Source organism: Micropterus dolomieu, linkage group LG14, assembly GCF_021292245.1.
Source record: "Micropterus dolomieu isolate WLL.071019.BEF.003 ecotype Adirondacks linkage group LG14, ASM2129224v1, whole genome shotgun sequence".
NCBI lineage: Eukaryota > Metazoa > Chordata > Actinopteri > Centrarchiformes > Centrarchidae > Micropterus > Micropterus dolomieu.
This window is the reverse complement of record NC_060163.1, coordinates 11,929,614-11,938,310: the sequence shown is the minus strand read 5'-3', so window position 1 is coordinate 11,938,310 and position 8,697 is coordinate 11,929,614. Positions and strand designations below refer to the sequence as shown.

General features: G+C 43.2%; 1 protein-coding gene across 2 annotated transcripts in view; it reads left to right on the top strand.

The window, feature by feature from the left end:
- The first annotated feature begins 4,875 nt into the window (after window positions 1–4,875).
- The window catches only part of ntn2 (netrin 2), a 43,525-nt gene continuing 39,703 nt past the window's right edge, over window positions 4,876–8,697 (top strand). The window contains exon 1 of one of the 2 annotated variants that reach the window (XM_046069661.1): window positions 4,876–4,947. The gene's annotated coding sequence lies outside the window, so the exon portion shown is untranslated. Of the gene's footprint in view, window positions 4,948–7,420; window positions 7,685–8,697 lie in introns of those variants that run through there. The other variant, XM_046069660.1, reaches the window with a different exon arrangement.

Genomic DNA, 8,697 nt, shown 5'->3' with positions numbered 1-8,697 from the left:
TCTAAAATGAGCTATTGTTTTATTTTCTTTCTCCCATAAAACAAAGAGCATGAGGGAACAAAACAGGTGAAAATTACTGGCTGTATTATCCCCACTGGGCCGCCGTGCACGACTTGGGCTGATGAACCTGATGTCCTGACGCCTGCCTGTCTGTCGTATTCAGCCGAGGTGTTCTATTCAGAGTGAGGGACCAGGGGACACACAGCCCAGGGGGTGTGGACGTAAATGTGTGTGTCTCATGTATGTGTGTTGTTGTGCAAGGGAGAGGGAGGAGGCTCTGTGAGCAGTAGAGAATGCTCGGCGATGGGTTACCAAAAACATAGCACCAGGGGACAATGGGACCCAGGACATTCCTGACATAACCCCAACACACCGGGGAGGAAGTGCAAGGGGGATTTATTGGTGTCAACGGCCCCGGGAGGAGGAACGGGTGCCTCTTTTGTCCCCTCTGGCGTTGGAGATGGACTGAATCGAGACACCTCGAGGATGCCTCAAAACACATACACACATAATCACTTCTTTGAAAGAAGAACCACCAATTAGGGAATGGACATATATGGCTATAGAGGTTTAGACTCAAAGGGGGCAGGTTTCTGTGTGTGCGTGTGTGTGTGTGTGTGTGTGTGTGTGTGTGTGTGTGTGTGTGCGTACGCTGTTGCATGCCTGCCTGCATGCACTTGTCAATAGGATCTGAATGTAAAGGGAGAGCCAAATGGGATGCTTTTCAGCTCAGATTGCACAAGGGTTGACCCCATGGGAACACTGCTATGAACTTGTTTGAATCAGAGGGCATTTAGTCTCATTTTGGAATGGTTCATGTTGCACTGAAAGAGACCACAGTGAACAAGACAATGTAATAATGCAGTAATTGGCTGGACAATTGTCAAATTAATTTCCCCCAGTTACCCAAAACTTTGTCTGTGTGAACTAAGACATGGATAATACTCTCTTGTTGAGTGAAATGGAACAAAGTTCATTTATAATATCACTTCAATCCCTTATTAAACAAAACAGCCAAAACATTGTGTAAGCATTAAAAGCCAGTTTGTGTTGTCCTACAACAGAGTTTGTAAACTTTTCCTAGAAAAGGCATGAGCCACACCAACCATTATGTCCATTTAAATATTATTCATTTGGTGAGAGTAATCGGAGGGCTGGTTTTGAATTGCATTGTAATTACTGACCCACCCCGAGCCTCCTTACAGATTATGCAAACCATATTGAAGGTAAATACCCCTTTTGTGAATCAAAATGACTACAGAAAGCTGACTGGGCTAGACAAAGAATATTTTTTCTCCCTAGATACTTGAGACTAAAAGGCTACAGAAAACATCAACACTGCATTGACTGAAGATTAAATTTAAGGTTGTTGATTTAGAAAATATTAATATAACTGCTGAAGCTGGATACAAAAACTCACTTTGGAGTTTGCCCAGGACATAGCTCACCATTACTTTTTTATGTTCCTTAACACAAATACAGGTTTACACACAAAACAAATTCCTCCTGGTCAATCCAAAGAAACAAGTACCTATCTTTAAGGATTTACACCTGCAAAGTGCTCTATTGATGACAGCTGCCCTAAATCACAGCTTTGAAGCTTTTTATCCCTGGGATCAGTCTGTCAGTTTTTCTGTACCAACCTGGTGTCAGTTTAACCATTTTTAAATTTCTGGATATGGCCTTGATCGTCAGCTCCTTTGACCTGCTTATTAAATCCTGGAACAGGTGGAGGACCATGTCAAACTACACCAACACTGCCATCTAGTGCTAAACATATTGCGTTATCTCCTAATAAATGTGAGTACGCTTGGAAAACTGTGATTGACTACACTGTGGTTATGTGTGATCCCTAGATAAGCAGTATGAAGTTGACTTTTTGAGGACTTTGTTAACTTGTCCATAATTAGTCTGTCACATAATGCTTTATAATCAGATAAACTTACACACTTCTAGATATGTTAATTCACCCATCCTAACTTTAGATGATCAAAAATGTGTCACTACTGTTGGACAGCCTAGAAAACTCGGTATAGTAGAAGTGTTCTGCATGTAAACTGGTTGTAGTTTACCAAATGTGGAATAGGCATAACTTGTTAACATGCTAAGATTTGCTAATTAGCATTAAACACAAGTACAGCCGAGGCTAGTGTTCAAGTCATTAGTTTTGCAGGTATTTTGTGATAAACTGAAGCATTGGACAAACTGATATTGTCTGAATTCACTGAAAGCCACAAATGTCAACCTCATGGTGGTGCAAGAGGAAACGTCAAGTGAGGTTCGAAGTCTGTGGATATCAGATATTTTGACCTGTCGGTGGAGCTATAGAAAAGAGTCAGGGCATTACCAAAGTGGCGAGGATTCATCCTCTCTGTATCTTGAATGTCAATGACATATAGTCTGGACATTGCCTCACTAAAGGTTATGCTCAATTACAAGACAAAGAAAAGGAGCACTGGTGCTCTGGTGGCCCAGGGGTTAACTGTGACTATACAGGACATAAGAAAGTATACAGTTAATCAGAAGTAATCTCAGTTACTTCCAACTGCCGAAAGAGCATCAACTGAATGATAACCCACCAATCAAAACTGGTAATAATTACCATTTTCAAAGAGAGAAAGAGGGAAACACTGAAACGTTTAAGGTTTTCTTCTAATTGATTGCAGATTTATTTGGCCATTATTTACTATCAGTGTGCTTGAATTGAACCACCACCATCATCCACTTCCAGCTCACTGGATTACAAATAATTCATAGAGGCTCTGTAGCCTTGGGTGGCATTGTTGTGGCCGTACAATTTATTAGCTAATTGACAAGACAGTGCCAGATTCTGCCGCTCATGAATATCAAGGCGGAATGAGAACTGGGACGTAAGCTTTCATTAGCGTTTCAGCTCCCTTGCTCTCTCTACATCTTCAGAACACACATAGAGTTCAAATGGGAACTCCCAAGCACTTCCAGCTGGCAACACTTTGGGATAATGATGCTGGATTCCACACAAATGAAGGGTCTAAATACCACCAGAGAGGTACCTGAACCCCTTCCTCAATATACAGACATGCATACATGTATGTAAAACACACATACATACCATGTAGAAAAAAAAGGTTCTCTGTGGGTTAATCACACATGCACTACATGCCAAGTGGGAAAGCCAATTTCCCACCATCATCCTGGACAGTCACTGCTGTCAAATGTTAGCAGCTAACCCAAAAATAATCCCACAGAAAGTCAACAGTATCCCCCTCCCACACGCACACACTGAGGCCGGCACACATCCTCAGAGTCTTCAGGAGTGCAGATTGGGTTACTGCAGATTCCTAGCTGCGGCCTCAAGGTATCCTCATTTAAAAACTCTCTGCGGTTGAGTCATCACTGTGAGCTGGGAAGAGACCACCTTCAGTGGTGTGATGTCAAAATGATGGATGGGACAATAATACTGGCAGAAGAGCTATTGATAGTTCTCTTTCCTTAATGTTGACATGTTGATACCGCACACCCCAAGCAATGGAAGTGTGTGCATGTGTGTGTGTGTGACACAGAGGGAGACACAGAGAGACTCTATGCCTGCACACACACACACACATACACACTGCACAGGGACATGCTGGTATTATAGCCATTAATATCTCTTCCGTTCCCACTCAGGCCCCGGGACTTTGAAGTGGAGTGGCAGCTGAGCCCTGAGCGAGTGAGTGTGTGAGAGGATGTATACAATAACGCCAACATGCCGTCCTGACTCAAGATGAGTCTGCAGAGGGAAAGTAAACAGGCAGGGTTCCCCAAGCGGCTGTCGTTATAAACAGGGGGTGTGCTGAGAGAGGCTCAACCTGTTTATTTTTACATGGGACCTCAATGTCATTTTGAAGTGCCCTCAGTGCTCTCTCTCTCTCTCTCTTTTGACCTCCTCCCATTTTAACCAAAAAAGTATACCGACGACTTTCATATCAGACACAGGGCAAAGATGTTTGGCAGGAACATTAATCATTGCTGTAACTGCAAGCAGGAAACCAAACTAAGCACAGTGTGTTCTCCAACTTAATTGTCTATGAGTGTGACAAATACACATGAAAAGTGCATATGAAATGTGATTACATAGTCTGATCAATTGATCAGGAACATTTTTTATTACCAAGTGATAATTGGTCCATATTATGGAATGACAGTGACTCTTTAACATTCAGTATAGAAAGTGCACGGTTACATAGTTTATTTTTTATTACATGGCTACAGATCTTTCTCAGAGCAAGCATTTTGAGTTATCAAACACAGGTGTAACTGATAGCATTAATGATGGCTGCATTCCATTTAAGTGTTTTAGTATCAGCCCTCCATTGTGTATGCTGGCTCAGTTGCAGGGCTTACTGGGACAACTAAATGGAACAGAGAATCATAAATGTTATTAGGATTCACCTGAGCTTTTCTAGCCATGACAATTCAAAATGTCTGCATTACCAAAGGTCTGACATGGCTTATAACGTTGCTTAATCTTCTTTTATAAGTGGTCTCTCTTCTTCTACTATTATGTGTACACGAACGACAATGAATTCGGGCTAACAGAAATATAAATCTGGGAGCTACTGTATGTGGGTGGATCCCTGGTGAGGAACCCGACTGTGCATAACAAGTGCTCAGCCACAAGAGGGCGCCCTCCCACCACTGAAAACCAGGTGGGGGGGTTCCCTCTGGACAAGGTAAGCATCTCTCCTTGCGCCCAACAGCAGAGGCGCCCAACAGCAGGGGTGCCAAAAAATGAAGCGAGGAAAAAGCCGGAGGCTGACATTTTCGCAGGGTGTCCGCCGCAGGGAACCCAGCGCTAAGAGCCCCGGGCTTTGAGCAGACAGACCACTGAGGCTTGTTTTGCAGACAAAATCAGGAGACTGATCCAAGTGCAACAACTCTAAAGGACCGAGGAGAGCTCCCAGCTTGAATCCCATCTGACAGCAAGTGAGTGTGTTGCCTGTTGTTAGTCTTGCTTTCTTTCATTCTGTCTTTAAGGCAGTTCAATCTCTCCCAGTTGTAATTGGAGAGATAATCTACCTAGATTAGTGCCTATGTGGCGGCTCCTTTTTTTCACAGAAATGTGTCCAAACTGGCCCTCAAATGTATGACATTGTCACTGTGGAAATAGACACAGTTTATGTGTAGTGAGGGTTAAAGCTGACAGCAGAATTTTCCACTTTGTTGTCTTCTAACTATAGACTCAGAGTATTTTGTTCAATTCCAAGAAACTCTGTTGGACCGAATCACTGAAAGCCTGCTGTGATTCTTCCAATTTCTCTATTTACTGGCCCGCTTTCTCAAATGTCTCAGTTAAACTCAACCATTTTAATAGAAAACATAGGAAAGCAAACAATAAAAGTGTGTCTACAACGACATTCCCTCACTGAGAGAGAATATTCATAAAGGAGAATAAAAATAAAGGGCAGGGAACATTGAAAAAAATAGTAGGGAATATTAAAGATTCATTTTAAAAGTAATTTGGACTCCTGTTGGTTTAGGAGTCTGATCCACCCGGAAAATCGTCAAGGAGAGGAGAATTTCAGATGAAGAACTGGGACAAATGAAAGAATAAAATAATTGGACAGGAGGCCAGAAGAGCAGAAGAAGTAGGCTAATAACAATAAATAGAGGCTAGTGGTAGATAATGTGTCAGGTTTCCACGCGCAAAAAAGTGCTGTAATGATTTTACTGCACGTTAACTGGTCATGTTTCCTGCTCGAGTTTGATTTAATTTAATTGATTTTAGCCTGTCTTTGATGACGCTGGCACCAGTTTACCCTCTGGTGTTTAAACCCATTAATTGGCAGTGTCTTATTAATTTTTTTCTGCCCCATTGCTTCACTGACATCATTAATTAGTATTGGCTGCTGGTGTATTCTGATGAAGGCGTCACGCGCACGCACGCACGCACGCACGCACGCACACACGAACAGGTTTGGGATTAATGCTTATTATTTTCAATTATCCGTGGGTTTGAATGCATATTTAAACGGTCTTTGTTTGAGATGAATTACTGGAATAAAGGCACCAAAAGCGCACCTCGGTCCCGGGCCGAGCCGAGCCGAGCAGAGCCGGGCCGGGCTGTTCCCCCCAGAGGATGGTACAGTAAATACAGGAGGAATGTTGATCAGCTTATAGCGGAGCCGGGAGGTGCTCGGGATTTGATCGGTCGTGATGCTAGAATAATGACCCGCTGGTAGGCAGGCTGCACCTGCAATAGGCTACCACAGAGCAACACGCGGGCTGTCGCCTATAAATTAACTGGAATTATAAAACGGAATGTGGCCGTCCTCGCTGCTCTGCCTGGCTGGTTTAACATACATATGTAAGTCTTTACAGCATAAATACTTCTAGGGCTCAAATGTGATTTGCAGAGACAATTTGGAAGTTCTAACAGACAAATCAAAAACCACATTTATAGTCAATATTACTATGAGTCATCACATCACACTTGATTACCATTGAAATAGTAATCAATAGTGATTGTCTTAACACTGGAAACCGGTGACCTCTCCAGTGTACTTTTACGCCCATTCACCACTGATGGGCTGTATAAAATTATACTCACGACAAATGTAGCTGTTGCTCTTTAACCTACACGCTAAGAGAAGGTATAAATCCATATGAATACAGTTAATGAGTTAATGTGGTGCTGTTGTGGCCGAGGGTGCAGGGCCACATTTTCTGTGCCAAATCGAACGTTTCTCTCTACCCACACACACAATAGACCATCGTCATGATGCAACCAGGAGTCAATACCATAATATGTTTAATTTGATGCTACTTTTATTATTACATATTAATAAAGCCATCAAAACGCTAACATTTTCGTGCCTTGACGCACGGGCATACGCTAATAAATCCAGCATGTGTTGGACTATTACTAGGATTAATAAATTATAACATTCTGCATCTGCCTCTTGTTTCTGTGGGCCCCGGAGCCCCGCCAGGCCTACTCCGTTTCAACAGTTTCAACGTTGTGTTCTCATTACGACCTCCATATGGCTGCCTGTGAACACAGCGAGCCATGGGGCATTTAGAGCAGGCAGCGCAGTAAGAATCAGTCCGTAAAGCGGCGGAGGTATTTGTTGTAAAAGTGAGACCAGTTGTGTTGTTTGAGGGGAGGGAAAAAAAATCTTGAACCAAGTGGTAGTTTGGTCAAGTGTAGATTTTCGTTCGCTCGTTATTTTGTCTACACAACTAAATTTTGCGCACCACCAAATAACAGGTAAAATGACACGTAACAAGTTACCAAAACACAGTTGGCTTCTCTCTCTCCCTCGCTCGCTTGCTCTCTTCCTCTCTCTCTCTCTCTCTCTCTCTCTCTCTCTCTCTCTCTCGCATACACGGTTGGGAAAATCTGGGTTTGATTTTAATGGGGAGTAGCCTACCCTGGGTTTGCTGTACAACCTATGGATGTACTGGACGGTTTTCAATTGGGCTGAGCTTCGTGCGCGGATGGGTGCAGTAGTCTACCTCCTTTCGGTGTCTCCTCATTATCGACTGTGTTGCACGCGTTTTTCTTGTCTTTAATATTTTAACGAGGCGAGTGTGAGAAACACGAGACACTTTTGGAGAGGACAATTTCTGACGGAAGAGAACCTAAAGGCTAATTGGTGTGGATCTCAGGGGATGTCCTTTTTAAATTCAAAGACAGCAACATTCACGACTTGACACTGGGGTAAGTTGAACTTGCAGGTCACTGTGCCTGTTTATTTCACATCCGGCGTGTTCGTGATTTTTTGGAGAGCAGATTTCAATTTTACGCACCACTTATTCTCTTAGAAAAGAAGTGAAAGACTCACAGCGCGTGCTGTGGCGGGCTGTCTATTATCTGCCATTTGTTTTAAATGAGGCCAATGACTGTCATTACTTTATTATAGGCGGAGGTCGTGTGTGACAGTAAGTATGTGCTTGGATCGCTGAATTAGCGTGGCGCGCTGGAACAGAGCGGCGGACAGAACAGACAGGTGTCAGCCAGCCTCCTCAGTTTACAACTGGCCCGTGGGTCGCAGCAAAAAAAGCGAGAAAAACAGCCCGCGCCGAGGATTTAATACTAAGCACAAGAGGTGGGCTATATGGAGCTAGTGAGCTTTACTAGAGACTTGGAATCAGAGCCAAGTGCGCATGCCAAAGCAAGCAGCGCGCTTCTCGGTTCCCGTCTTCCTCGGCACTGCCTTCGCCAAGTCTACCAATGCGTTTGTCACTTCTAATATTTTCCCTTTTCGCGTTGACGCCACCACGTGCATATTGACCAACATTTATATGATTTTATTTTATTATTTGTCATTATTGAAGATTGATCTCACTGAATTCTGGAGAACAAGAGAAAGGTACAAGAACAATGTCAGGTAGCTTTAACTTATGTCTTCCCTGTGGTTTGTTGAAAATGAAAATGTTGATAAGCTTTATTTGACTCCCATTTTGGCCAGGTGTGACAGGAAACAATAGCAACGATAATGATGAGCACCACCTTCTTTTAGTGGCTCTCCTCTGCTCATTAGCAGCAACCAGCCTGGAAGTGAAAGCGAGAGTCACATACAGGTTGCTTATCTTAACTGCTTCAACAGACTTAAAGTATGCCCCTATTGCACACTGAAACAGTGTCAGGCACATGACCTACTTCTCACTCTCACCACAAATGACTGGAATCAGTCCATGAAGAAGGCCTCTGAATCCTCACTCTGCACTGAG